Here is a 14,958-nt window from a genome sequence, read left to right as displayed (position 1 = left end):
GATTTTATTTGTTTATTTGACACACTTTTTGAGAGAGAAAGTGCAGAAGCAGGGGTAACAGCAGAGGCAGAGGGAGAAGCAGGCTCTCCACTGAGCAAGGAGCCTGATGCAGGGCTTGATCCCAGGACTCTGGGGTCATGACCGCAGCGAAGACAGACACTTCAGCGACTGAACCCTCCAGGCACCCTAAGAGAAGAGCTTTTTTTTTTTTAAAAAAAATTGCATATTCAATAAATTTATTGAGATATAACTGATACAAAAACTATACATATTTAAAGTGTATTAAAATGTGTCCAAGTTTTTTTTTTTCAAGGTTCTTAAGTATGAAACACCAGTTGGTTTTTTTTTTTTTTTTAATAAACATTTATTTTTTTTCCCCAGGGGTACAGGTCTGTGATTCGCCAGGTTTACACACTTCACCGCACTCACCATAGCACATACCCTCCCCAATGTCCATAATAACCCCACCCCCCCCCAACACCCTCCCCCCCAGCAGCCCTCAGTTTGTTTTGTGAGATTAAGAGTCACTTATGGTAAATGAAGCAAGATGGGATTGGGAGGGAAAATGTGTCCAAGTTTTGAAACGTGCATACACCTTTGAAACCATACCATGATTAAGGTACTAAGCATATTTATTATGCCTAAAGTTTTCTTGAGTTTTTTCCTAATCCCTCCTACCTCCCCTACCCTAGTCTAGGTAACCACTGATCTGCTTTTTGTCACTATATATTAGTTTGCATTTTCTACAATTTTATATAAATGGAATCATATGGCATGTATTTGGTTTTGTCTTGGATGCTTTCAATCAGCATAATTATTCTGATATTTATCCATGTATGTTGGATGTTGCATGGACATACCATAACTTGCTTATCTAATCACCCATTGAAAGTCATTTGGTTGTTTCCAATTTGGGGCTATTGTAGATAAAACTTCTATGAATACTTGTATTCAAGTCTTTGTGTATGTCTATTTTCATTTCTCTCAGGTAAATACCTAGGAGTGGAATGGCTAAATCATGCAGTAGGTGTGTATTTGATTTTTTAAGATGCTGTCCAACTGGGGCACCTGGGTGGCTCAGTGGGTTAAAGCCTCTACCTTTGGCTCAGGTCATGATCTCAGGGTCCTCAGATCGAGCCCCGCATCGGGCTTTCTGCTCAGCGGGGAGCCTGCTTCCTCCTTCTCTCTCTGCCTGCCTCTGCCTGCTTGTGATCTCTCTCTCTCCGTCAAATAAATAAATAAAACCTTAAAAAAAAAAAAAAGATGCTATCCAGCTTTTTTTCCCAAAGGGCTGAAACACTTCTATTTCTACCCGCAGTGAATGAGAATTCTGGTTGTTCCACAATCGGGTTAATACTTGATATGGTCCGTTTTTTTAATTTCAGCCATTCTGTTAGGTGTGTAGTGGTATTTCATTGTGGTTTTAATTTGCATTTACCTAATGACAAATGACACACATGAAAGGATTTCACGTGTGTGTTTTTTCTTCTTTCTTTCCCCCCCCCAAAACTGAGATTGTAAATATGCCTTACCTCAAATTTCCTACCTATAGGAAATTTGGTTGGGGCTAGGTAGAATTACAACTGAGGGCTTGGCTTTGGATTCAGGCAAACTGGGTTTAAATACTGATTCTGCTTTGTAATAATCATCTGGCCTTGATTATGGTATCAAATATCTCTAAACCCCAGTTTATCATCTGGAAATTGGGGGTTATATAGTGTTTGCCTCTTAGGATTATTACAAATATTAAGTTAGATAATGTTTTTAAAACACTTAGGCCATATGCACCTTATACCAGTGTTGCTATGCACTAGGTCAGTGGTTTCCAAACCTGTTGTGTATTAGGGTTATCTAGAGACCTTAACAAAATTTCAAAACTCAGTCCACATCTCTGACCCATTAAACCACAGCCTTTTGGGATGGAACACAGGAACCAGTAGGTCTTTTTGTAGTTCCCCAGGAAAATCCAGTGTGCATACAACTTGGGAACCACTGCATTAGATGATTTATACAAACTATCATATTTAATTTTACAACAATTCTCTGAGTTGTGTTTTCATTCCCTTTTTATAGATAAGAAAACCGACATTCACAATGACTATGTTGATGAAGGTTATCTAGCAAATCAAGCTTGAAGGATTCAGACCCAGATCTGACTTCAACATCCCTACTTTTAACTATTTCACTATACTTATGCAAGCAAGGTTCTTAGAGAATCCTAAATTTAACTAAGGGAAAAAATGCACACACACACAGCATTAGTTGATTGCAAATATCTGGCACAGACTTAGGAATAAAGCAATAGGAGAATTGGGAACATTTCATTGCCATTTGTGAAGGAGTCTACCATAAACCATTAATATAATCTTACAAAATCAATAAGGATTCCTGATCAAGGGCTCACCATCATGTATCATGGAATTAACTTGGTAGATTATACACTGAAGCTTCACATGTGGTTTACTTTTTTCCAGTCCTTCCAGTAGTCAAACAAAGTCCAAGCCACTAGTTAGAGCTTCTACCCAATGTTTTCCTGAGAATAATTCCCAGATGTACTGAATTTACAATGGCCAAGATAACCTGATGACTAGTTTCTGGAACAATACTCTGCTAGCTATAAAATGCATTCTTACAGGCATGTATTTTTTTTTTCTCTACACACCTAATTTAGGATATAGATGAACCAACATTACAGTTCTAGTGGGAACACTAGTATCTAAGTGGCAGATGGCTCTGGCCATCACCATTCGCTATTGCTCTTCCAGGCTTATAAACAAGTTACAAGAACTGAGCAAAAATGACACTTCTGCATACATGATGACATAATTATGGGTGTAGACTTCATCTTAGAGAAGAATCCCAAAAGAGTTTATGTCAGTACAAACGGTAAAGACACTACCATAAGGGTATTTTTAGGATTTCTTCACTCCCACAATAATTGCAAAGAACTCAGTGACATTTGACAGTAATTTTATTATTGTGAGAGCTTTTTGCTCAACTGTAGGGAGCTGTTCTGCAGTCCTACGTGGCACTTTGAGGTGAAGGACGCTCCAGAATTCAACTGAAATAACAGTAGTTTGTATTCAGTGTAATATAGTGATCCAAACCAAGAAGTTAATAGTACTTTGACATTCTGAAGTGTTTTCCCACCAGAAAGTTCCAGATGTTATTTTCTGGTAGGCAATAAAGAATTCAATTAATTTGAAGTAATTCACTTGATTTTAAAATTTTTTTTTCTGGTTCTTCAAAGGGAAACCAGCTTTATTTTCCTATTGCAATTTTAAAAATATTGTTGGCTAGGGGCGCCTCGGTGGCTCAGTGGGTTAAAGCCTCTGCCTTCGGCTCAGGTCATGATCCCAGAGCCCTGGGATCGAGCCCCGCATCAGGCTCTCTGCTCAGCGGGGAGCCTGCTTCCCCCTCTCTCTCTGCCTGCCTCTCTGCCTGCTTGTGATCTCTGTCTGTCAAATAAATAAAAATATTGTTGGCTATTCAGACAGCTGTAACAAAGAAAGAAATCATTGAAACTTCATTATGCAGTGATAACCTCTAGGTATGTAGGTTTCTCTCCCTCCCTCTTTTCCTATAATCTATTAATCTCTCTGTCTAAAAACAATGCAATAAATTCACTGTATGGAAAACATTAAACATTAGAGAATAGACATAAAATGAAAAGCAGAATCCTCTTATCCCTTCCTCCATCTCTAAATCAGTTTTCCACAGGTTAAATGTTTATGTTTCACTGCTTGTTTTTGACTTATCAACTTTGGATATTATCTATTATTTCCCAACTATAAAAGGTGAGTATTTAGTCTACTCATGTTACTTACTACTTGTTTTAATAATCCTATTATTAATCCTAGGATTTAATAATCCTATTGTTACTTTGATTTGTACTGGTTACTGACTCACTTTAAATATTATACTGAAATCATTATTGCCTGTTCTGTCTGACTATGAAGTTTTTCTCTTTACTTTTCACGTTAGTTAAGATGCTACTTACATCACTATCCAAACTTCCATTTCTGCTGCCCATTTTTAAAGTTTCAACTTCTGTACTTTTGCAGTGTCAAGATTTATGATATTTCTATTTCTCCAGAACAAAATATGAATAATATCAAAAGACCTGTGTTAAAATTGTATATCCACTGCATGCAAGCTGAATGGTACAGCTTCACTTAGCCTTGATTGCGAATATGTGATTTACTTTTTCCATTTTCTTAAGGGTATCTTTTGATGAACAGAAGTTTCTAATCTTGATAAAGTCCAATGTATCTTCTTTTTTTCTTTTATGGTTACTGCTTTTTATATACCAAGAAATACTTGCCTACTGCATTCTTGCAAAGATATTCTTTATACTTCCTTCTAAGGATTTTAGAGTTTGGTTTTTATTTTTAGGTTTACAATCTACCTCAGGTTAATTTTTTTATATGTTGTGATGTACCAGTCAGGATATACAAATATCCAGTTGTTCTAACATCATTTGTTGAAAATATTTTCTTTTACCCCATTGAATTTCTGGCATTTCTGTCAATGTCTATGTATATACATGGACATGGGGGGTGTCTATTTCTAGATTCTCTATTCTTTTCAATCCATCTGTTTGTCTTTTCTTATGCCAATAAAACGTTGTCTTAATTACTATAGCTTTATAATAAGTCTTAGAATCAGGTGGTCTAAGTCCTTCAACTTGTCTTTTCTTTTCTCAGGATTATTTTAGTAATTTTGGACGTTTGTATTTCCAATTAACAGTCAATGTTAGACTACCAATTTCCATTAAAAAACCCGGTATTCTGAGTTGGAATTATACTGATTCTGTAGATCATTTTTAGGTGGAATGATATCTTTACAATATCCTGCAACAATATACATGGTGTATTTCTTTACCTTTTAAGCCTTTCTTCTTGCAACCTTATAGTTTTCAAAGTAGAGATCTTTTATACCTTTTCAAAAATTTATTCTTAGATATTTAATGGTTTTTAACACTATTATAAAGAATATTTATTTTAAATGTTATTTCCAATTGATTGTTGAAATAGTATAAGAATACTGACTTTTTATATCCTAGAAAGTTGTTGAATTCACTTATTGGAAGTAATAGATTTTTGGAGAATCATGTTGTCTGTGAATAAGGGAAGTTTCTTTTCTGCTTTTCTAATCTTTATTTCCCATGACCCATTTCTTTATATGTTATATCCATCTTTTCTTGTAGACATTTATACATATTTATTACAGTTATTTTAAAGTCTTTCTCTGCCAACTCTAACACCTAGGTCCTTTGTTGGTCTCTTTCTATTGACTCTAAGTCACATTTTCCCATTTCTAGTAATTTTTTATTGTTACACTGTGTGTAATACATTGCAGAGTCTCTGGATCTTCCTCTGAAAAGTATTGAGTTTTGTTCTAGCAGGCAGTTAAATTATAGACAGATCACCTTTAACTCGAGGGAAGCTTGGTTTTCACTTTTTAAGGACAAGTTTATGTTTTAGTTTTGGTGAGGTAGTCTTTAGTCTTTATTCCTAACTTCATAGAAAGTCCGTGTTTACCAAGGTCACCCAACTCAGTTGGATTTCAGCTCCAAAGTGTGTCTTACTTACTTACTTACTTACTTACTCCAACAGCTAAAATCTCTGCTTAACTCTTAGAACCTTCCCCAGTTGTCTGCTAGGTTCCTTGGATTATCACTGGCATATTTACAGGCAGTCAACCAATAATTTGAGGGGAATTTACATGCAGATTTCCAGGCTTCTCACTCAGTAGCTCCTTCCAGTAGGGGATTTCACCTTAGATTTTAGCTGCTCAGACAGACCCACACTCAGTTCTCTAAATTCTCAGGGCAGTAAGCCTGGCTTTCTTCCAGAGTTCCCTCTTTCCATGTTGTACAGACTGAAGAGTGAGAAAGGCAATTTTTATAGATACACTATTTAGGATTAAGTAGAAGAGTAGGAAATTTGATTGGGATATATTGCCAATCAACAACCTTACCAAAATTTCCCCATTTTCCTTAATAAATCTCTTCTGTCCCAACTCTGATTGAATAATTTGTAAAAGTCCTTTTCCTCCTGCTATTGTCATCAAGGAATAAATTATGCTTTAAAAATTTTTTCATTTAAATTCATAAATGACCAAAAATTCTATTTCTTTTACAACCAATGATACAGAAGTAGAATGGGACTGAGGATAAGGAGACCAAGGTGGTTTTGTTTTTTTTTGTTTTTTTTTAACTGCTTTTCCCCCAATCAGCTGTGTCATATTAGCATTAGAGAACCACTAAACCATTCTGTTCTTCAATTTCCTCTTTGGACAAAAATGGGGAATGGACTAAGTAATGCCCAAGGACAATTCTAATTAGATCCTGTATACATACATTCATACACACATACATAAAAGCAAATTATGTAAGATTCTGAGTTTAAAAAACCCTCTAATTTAAAAAAAATTGTTTATAAAGAATTTTTTAATATTTTATTAATTGGTATATCATGTCACCAGATATAAGCTATGACAAGAAAATTGCCAGAATATAAGAACATTTATTATAATTTTCCTCCTGAATTTTTTTTGCTAAAGCTGACAAAACAATCTTCCCTTTTATTTTTTTTTTCTAGTTAAAAAATATTATTTATTATTTGGAAGAGAGAGACATGGCATGTGTGAGTGCAGGGGGAGGGGCAGGAGAGGGAGAGAGAATCCCAAGCAGACTCCTGCTGAGCTGCTGAGCCTTATGACCTTGAGATCACAACCTGAGCCAAAACCAAGAGTCAGCACTTAATGGACTTCACCACCTAAGCACACCAACAATCTTCCCTTTTAAATGATAAAACTATTAGATAACTTCTTAAAATGATTATATACATAATATTCTTAATTTATAATTAAAAACTAAAAAATATTCATTCTTTATAATTTTTTTTTTTTTAATTTGACAGATAGAGATCACAAGCAGGCAGAGAGGCAGGCAGAGAGAGAGGAGGAAGCAGGCTTCCCACTGAGCAGAGAGCCCGATGCGGGGTTCGATCCCCGGACCCTGGGTTCACGACCCGAGCCAAAGTCAGAGGCTTTAACCCACTGAGCCACCCAGGTGCCCCTAAAAAATATTCATTCTTAATGGAAATACTTAATCATTAAAATTTTGAAAAATGCTCCATAAAAGCCAAGTGTTATCTTCAATAGGATGCTCTGTTATTAAACAACTATAAACCTCTTTTTGCAAATTCCTGTATTTTAATGGAAAAATCATTAAAACATCAAAAATTTATAAACCTAAAGAGTTTTGCTTCTTACTACTGTCCTTTCTTATGTGTGGTCCAGCAGAATAACAGAACAGGACTCACATGTTTTCTTTGATATTTTACTAAATTCAGTTCAATTCAATCTAAATATCAGGGAAATATGTGAGATTGTAAACCTAAAAATTAACATTGAACAGTGGCTCCAGGAACTTTGTAGATTATTAAGTATTATTGTTAAATATTACCTTCCTTTGTGTCTAGAGTTAATCTACTTCATTGGAAATTATTGATAGGTATAATATAGTTTTAGTTATACAGTCCATGTCCCTAGGGTCAAAGCCCTCCCCTCCCAAACACAGATGCAGACAACTTCAATGAGCCTATATTTCTATCACTCTTTACACTATCCACATTATTTGTTCAAATGGTCACCTCTTTCTAGAAGCCAACTGTTTTCCTCTTAACTCTTCATCAGAATTATTACTATAAGGAATCTAAAGCTAACTTGCTAGCTGTTCTTTGTCCATTTTCCATTTCTATGTATTTTAAATTTTCCAAGATATGCATACATGTAGTTAACTTAAATTGTTCTGTAAAACAATTCCCTCTTTTACTACTCCCTTATTTCCTAATTTCCAGAAACAAATTTTTTTTTGTTATTTTTAACTTAGCTGCATATTCCTAAACAACATGGTTTTATTGTTACATCTTGATTTTAGATATTATCTCATGTCATCTCCCTCCAGATAAAGATCTAGCATTTATTTTTTGTTCGAAACCATTCATCCTTCTGCCTGTCTCTATTCCCCCCAGCTATATATTTTTCCCTTGTATTCTTCTCCTCCCAATATAGTTATATCATGTTAGTTAAATCAATATTCAATGTTTGAATTATTTTTTAAATTTAATTTTATTTCAATTCAGTTAACATATAGTGTATTATTAGTTTCAGAGGTAGAATTCAGTGATTCATCCATTGTATATAACACACAGTGCTCTTCACATCACATGCCCTCCTTAATGCCCATCACCCAGTTACCCCATCCCCCTACCCATCTCCCCTCCAGAAACCCTCAGTTTGTTTCCTATGCTTAAGAGTCTCTTTTGGTTTGTCTCCCTTTCTGAATTCGGCTTTTTTTTCCCCCCTCCCTTCCCCTATGATCCTTCATTTTGTTTCTTGAATTCCATTTATGAGTGAAATCATATGGTATTTGTCTTTCTCTGATTGACTTATTTCTCTCAGCATAATACCTTTTAGCTCCATTCATGTTGTTGCAAATGGCAAGATTTCATTTTTTTTTAATGGCTGAGTAATATTCTATTGTGTTTGAATTCTTATAAATAGTTCAATGATATTTCCTGCTGAGCCACATACTATACTGGGATTTGTTTTAATTTCCTTTGATTAGTTCATTTTCTTGTTTTTTTTTCCCCCTTAGATTAGTGATTTTACATATTTAATCCTTTGGTTTGCAGTTTTATATATGCAACTAAATATGTAATTTAATTTCAACCACTTTTAGTTGTTTATATCCCTCCATATACTCTGGTTTCTCTTCAGATCGCATAAATCTTTTGCCTTTTATATCCCTCCAAATACATCCAGACATATTAGGTGTTCTTCTAATTTCATTTTTCTTGAAGAAATCTCCCCTGGAGCTGTTTGACTTTTCCCAATATCCTACATCTTTCCTATGTATCTTTTCTTTCCTGGATTATGTTCTCCTTTAGCGTAACACATCCTCCAACGATTTACTGAGAGAGTAACAGCAGCTCAATTTTCATGACTTCAGATGTCTGAAATGTCTTTATTTTCCCTCGCAGTTGATTAGTAATCAGAGTTCAAAATTCTAGGTTAAAAATCTCAGTATTTTGTAAGTCATTGTTTCAATGTCTTACAGATTCCAGGGCTGCTGTTGAGAAGTCCAAAGCCATTCTAATACCTGACTCTTCTTTGTACCTTCTCTTTGGAAGTGGGTAGAGTTTTCTCTTTCCTTCCAGTGTTCAGAAAATGTATGATAATTGACATTTAGTGTGGTTCATTTTTTGTCCAGTATGCCAAGGCAGATACATTCATCAGGACTCTCCATCTGCAAACTCATGTCCTTCAGTTCTGGGGACATATTGTGGATTATTCTTTGCTGATCTCCTCTACTTCATTGTATATTTTCTCTCTCTGGAAATCTTTTTATTTGGGTATTGGATTTCCTGGATTAGTTCTCTATTTGCCTATTTTTCTTGTTTTCTGTTTGTCTTCTTACTCTATTCTCTGAAAGGTTTCTGCGGTGTTATTCCCCAGTCTTTCTATTGAGTTTCTGATTTCTGCATTTTTTTAAATTCCAAAAGAACTTTTAAAAAATTATGAATATTTCCTCCTCCATTTTCAATAGCATACTAACCTTGCCTTATAGTTATAATATTTATTTCTTATACATCTTAGGATGATTTCTTTAAGTAAACTTTTCTTCTCCCTTAATAGTCTCCATTCCCTTGTTTATATGTCTGGTGATCCTTAGTCACTCTTTTTTTTTTTTTTCCATTGAATTTCTGATGTTCAGTATCTTTAGTCTTTCTTTTATTGGCTGGTTACTTTGCCCAAAGAAAACTTCCAATTTCTTGCTTGCAGATTAGAGAACTGGCTATTGGAATCCTGGGAGCTGAATGAGGGAGAAGGCAGGATAGCTCAGCATTTAGAATGTAAATATTGATTTAATATCCACAAATTTTAGTGTGATATGAGGCATACCAATGACGCTGCTATCTTCTACTCCTCTATTTTACCCTCTTCAGAGAAATATTTCCAGTCTTTTCTTGGAGATGAACACTGCAGTTGCCCTGCAGTTTATAATAGAGAGGAGGGGTGTGGGATCTGTTTCCCACACAGATCTGTTTCTAGAAAACAGATTTTCAAGTAATTTTCTGTATTTAGACTCATTTTCACTGCCCCTTTTCACTTGCTATTGCCAGAAAGTTATAATGCCTAACTATGGCCCTAGTTGTGGCATTTTGGCTATCAAAATAGAGTATTTGGATAAAAATATTGGTAGCTGCACTTTACTGAGTGTTTGCTTCTTACCAAGTACATTATAGACATTATCTGTAATTTTCAAAACCAACCTGAAACTACAAGTTATTATCATCCTCATTGCATGGAGTTGAATAATTTAAGTAGAATTACATAGTAAGCAAGTAATTGTGTTTGGGATTCAAAAACCAATCTAGATCATTGGTCCCAAAGTTGATGCTTTTTACTGGATGCTGCACTGCTTTGTTAGTCTTAGAAGAGGAGTCAGCTTATTGAGTCAGAAACACCAAGACCTACTGGCACAACTGAAATGTGTTACATAATGCCTTTGCTTTCCACCTCACTTCATAGACATCTGGTGTTTTAGAACTTGCAATTCTCACAGTGGCCTTTTATTTTGGGTGTATCTGGAGTAGACATTGGGAGTGGAGAGTGAGAGCCCAAGTATTATGGGAATGATGACTTCAAAAAGATCAGTGATGCTGCTCCGTGCAGGAAATGAAAGTGAACTCTTGAAGGGGGAAAGCTTGTGATTATATTTCTATTCTTCATATTTGGGTAATAATAAAAATTTTTGCTGGTATTATGAGTCTTTTTGGTTGAGTTTTTTTTTTTTTTTTTGTTAAGATTTTTTATTTATATATTTGAGAGAGGGAGAGAGAGCATGCAAGAGAGCACAAGCTAGGGCTGGGGTAGAGAGGAGCAGACTCTTAAATGAGCTGGGAGCCCGACGAAGGGCTAGATCCTAAGATCCTGGGATCATGACCTGGTATTTTGAATCTTTTTGGTTGAATTTTTTTTTTTTTTTAGATTTTTATTTATATATTTGAGAGAGAGGGAGAGAGAGAACGCGCCAGAGAACACAAGAGGGAGAGGGTGAAGCAGGCTTCTCAATGAGCAGGGAGTCCAATGAGGGTCTGGGTCATGACCTGAGCCGCAGGCAGATGCTTAACTGACTGAACCACCCATGCGCCCCTGGTTGAGTTTGTTTCTTAAGGCTGAACAATTAAGTGAGCCTTTCCTGGAAACAGGAATCAAGATTAGAAGATCTGGGAGGTCATTTTCACCTTTATGATTCAAAAATGTTTATCAGTGAGACCTCTTTCCTCACTCACAAACCCAGTCTTCTTCTTCTGCGATAATCAAGTATTTATTCCTATCATTTGTGCCCTGTACTTCCACTCTGCCTCCTGAACCAAAGCACACCTATAAATTCTGAACTAATATTTACCAACTACCTGCTATCTTCCAGCCACTGTTAGATGTCAGTGGCACAAAATAAATGAGACAGACCATGGCCTGCCCCATAGAACTCAGAGTTTAATGGAGAGTTCTCATTTTTAATAAGCAATTCAAATAAGCTGATAAATAAGAGGAAAGATCTTACCACCCTTTCCAAATTTTTCCATATTATATGTATTAAAGACTATATTTTATTAAAGAATAAATATTTATACTCCCTTTCATTTTATATTCAACATTAACCTAAGTTATCTCCTCAGTCTCCCAGATTTAATTATCCTTCAAGGAGGTAAGCATTGTTCTTTCTCCAAGAGCATACCTTTGGTTCTCTCCATCTCTAACTACAGCCTCCTCCTGGCCATCTGCCTCCTTCCCTGGACTCTGCTGACCCTTAGGAATTCTTCTCTTCCATCGTGACCCATTTAGCCCTCTTTTGACATCACTTGTCTTTTGTACTCATCTCAGAAAAAAAGCTCTTCCTCTTCTTCCAGATTAAGGGCTGCTACTTTTGCTCTAGGACTTTTCCTTGATCCTCAGATAGAGCGTTCTCACTCTTCAGCATCATTCCTAGACAGGTTCCATTGGCATATTCTCATTTGTCTTTGCATGTGCACAGATTTTTTTCCACTATTGATAAGTTTCTAACTGGCACTGACAACCCATGGAGTTAGTCTTCTTTCCCTCAGATCTTCACTTTCAGATAGCCAATGAATATTTATTACCCATGCTTTTGATTTCCTTCACAACATATTTCTTCTTTAGCTTTTATCAAATATTTTTCTTCAAACCTTCCACTGAAACTCTTTCAAGGGTAACTATTGACCTCTGACTAAATCCAATGACCTTTTCCAGGCCTTTTTGGCTTTGGCCTTCTTAACATTTCCACAGCACATGTCCTTGTTGTCCTTCTGAAACCCACTTAACGGTTGGCTTCTGTGATCTTCTGTGACACTGAACTTCCATGATCATCCTTCACTGTCAAACAATTCCTTCTCCAGACTCTTCTCTATCCCGGTTCAGTTCTTAAACCTTTGACCTTCACTCTCAAGTTTTTTTTTTTTTTCTTCGCATTTTTTGATTGATTTTGTGCACTGGCTGTAGTTATTAAGTCTATTCTCGGTGAGTCACATCCTGCATTTTCCAAATGGATCATGATAGAAAGTGTCAAAGGTTGGCCATATATTGGAATGTTTTGCTTATGCAAAATTATTTAGGCTTCTGTACAGAAGGGTCATTCTGATTGTTTGAGATCAAGCCCCAAGTTGGGCTCAGAGTGGAATCTGCCTGAGATTCTCTCTCTCTCTCTCTCTCTCCCTCTGCCCATCCTCCCAGTCAAATGCACTCTTTCTCTAAAATAAATAAATCTCTAAAAATAAATATTTAAATAAGGATCCAAATGATGTTTATACATCATATCTTATTGTCATGTCTTTTTCTTTTCTTTTCTTTTTTTAAGATTTTATTTATTTATTTGACAGAGAGGGAAATCACAAGTAGGCAGAGCAGCAAACAGAAAGAGAGGGGGAAGCAGGCTTCCCGCCAAGCAGAAAGCCCGATGTGGGGCTTGATCCCAGGACTCTGGGATCATGACCTGAGCCAAAGGTCAGGTCACCTGAGACACCCAGGAGCCCCTTATTTTCTTTTTATATGTAGATTTCTTTCCTATTTATTTGCAATTTTTCTTCTTCCCTGTCTCTCTCCCCCCGGTCTTTTCTTACCTCTCTCTTCCTCTCTCTCCTTCTCTTCTCTTTGGTATGGCTATTAAAGAAAGACACTAGTTGGTTTTTCCTGCAGAAACCCTACTCACCCTATTCTGCTTACATTTCCATGGTACCATTTAACATGGTCTTCCATCCCTTTAATTTCTTACTAATTAGTAGTTAGATATTGATAGATTTGGGCTTGATATTTTTTATCGAGAGTTCTTCATAGGTATACTTCTCTGAATATGTATATAATGTCTGTCTGTCTCACTCTCAGTGATGTTAGTAGTCACTGAGGATTACTGTTTATAGTTATTAATTTATTAAGGATTATAAAATAGTGAAAATGTCATCATTTCTTCATTTTTTATTAGATGGAAGATTTTCCTAAAGTAAACTTTCTCAACATCAATTATTTGCTTTCCCTGATGTATAATCCATTATCAAGAAAATGATGATCAATGAAGTTTTTTAATTATTGAATTTACAAATTTGAATATATTGGATTTGTGTCAATCCATTGTGGTTAATATCCTTATTGATGGTCAAAGGCCCAAGTCAATAGGCCAAGTTGACACCCGAGTCTCTTTGACAAGACCGTAGTAGCCTTTGACAATTTCTTGGCTTTCTGGCTGACAAAATGCTCATTAGTAAATTTCCTGGTTCAGAACTGCAATCAACCATCTGTCCGATGAGTACTGGTTCCTTTTGGTGGGAAATGGTATTTTTCTCTTGTTGGTAACCATTTGTCAGGTTTGTTTTCCTTATTTAAAAAACTATGATAATAACAAGATTATACTTTCAGGGATCATTTCTGTAGTTTGTTACTAAAAAAATTAATAGATTTTATTTTTCAAAGTAGTTTTAGATTCACAGCAAAATTGAGCAGAAGGTACAGAGATTCTGTACATATATCCTCTGTGCCCTCATACATACGGCCTTTCCTACTATCAAAATTCTGCACCAGAGTAGTACATTTATTATTATCAGTGAACCTACATGGACACATTATTGTCACTCCAAGTCCATAGCTTACATTAGGGTTCACTATTGGTATGTTCTATGGGTTTTAGAAAATGTATACTGACATATATGCCCTAATATAATATGATACAGAGTAGTTTCACTGCCCTAAAAATCCCATGTATTCCACCTGTTCTCTCCTCCTTCCTCCCTAATTGCTAACAACCACGGATTCTTTTACTGTCTCCATAGTTTGTTTTTTTTTTACAGAATATCATATAGTTGGAATCATACAGTATGTAGTGTTTTCAGATTAACTTCTTTCACTTAATTATATGCATTTAAGTTTCTTCCATGTCTTACTATGGCTTGATAGCTCATTCCCATTTAGGCTGCTAAAACAAAATACCTCAGATGGGATGGCTATAAACAACGGCAATTTATTTCGCAGAGTTCTGGAGGATGGAAGTCCAAAACTGGATGCCAGCATGGTTGGGTTCAGGTGAAGACCCTCTCTGGGCTGCAGATTGCTAACTTCTCAATGTAACCTCACATGAAAGGGGCAAGGGAGCTTTCTCTGGCCTCTAAGGGCTGCAAAGTATTCCATTGTATTGATACAGCAAAGTTTTATTTAATCCATTCCCTATTAATAAACATTTGGGTTGTTTACAATCTTTGTTATTACAAATAACATTTCTTCTTTTTTTAAAAAAATATTTTATTTATTTATTTGAGACAGAGAGAGAGTGTGCCCGTGCATTCATCGGGGGGTGGGGAGCATAGGGATAGGGAAAAG

General features: G+C 35.8%; 1 pseudogene; it reads left to right on the top strand.

The window, feature by feature from the left end:
• The first annotated feature begins 13,988 nt into the window (after window positions 1–13,988).
• On the top strand, window positions 13,989–14,058 carry LOC116868436 (annotated as a pseudogene).
• Window positions 14,059–14,958: the final 900 nt, after the last annotated feature.

The sequence above is a fragment of the Lontra canadensis genome, unplaced genomic scaffold, assembly GCF_010015895.1.
Source record: "Lontra canadensis isolate GAN:19392208 unplaced genomic scaffold, GSC_riverotter_1.0 scaffold15, whole genome shotgun sequence".
Lineage (NCBI taxonomy): Eukaryota > Metazoa > Chordata > Mammalia > Carnivora > Mustelidae > Lontra > Lontra canadensis.
The sequence above is the reverse complement of the archived record's forward strand: the minus strand, read 5'-3'. Positions and strand labels throughout refer to the sequence as shown.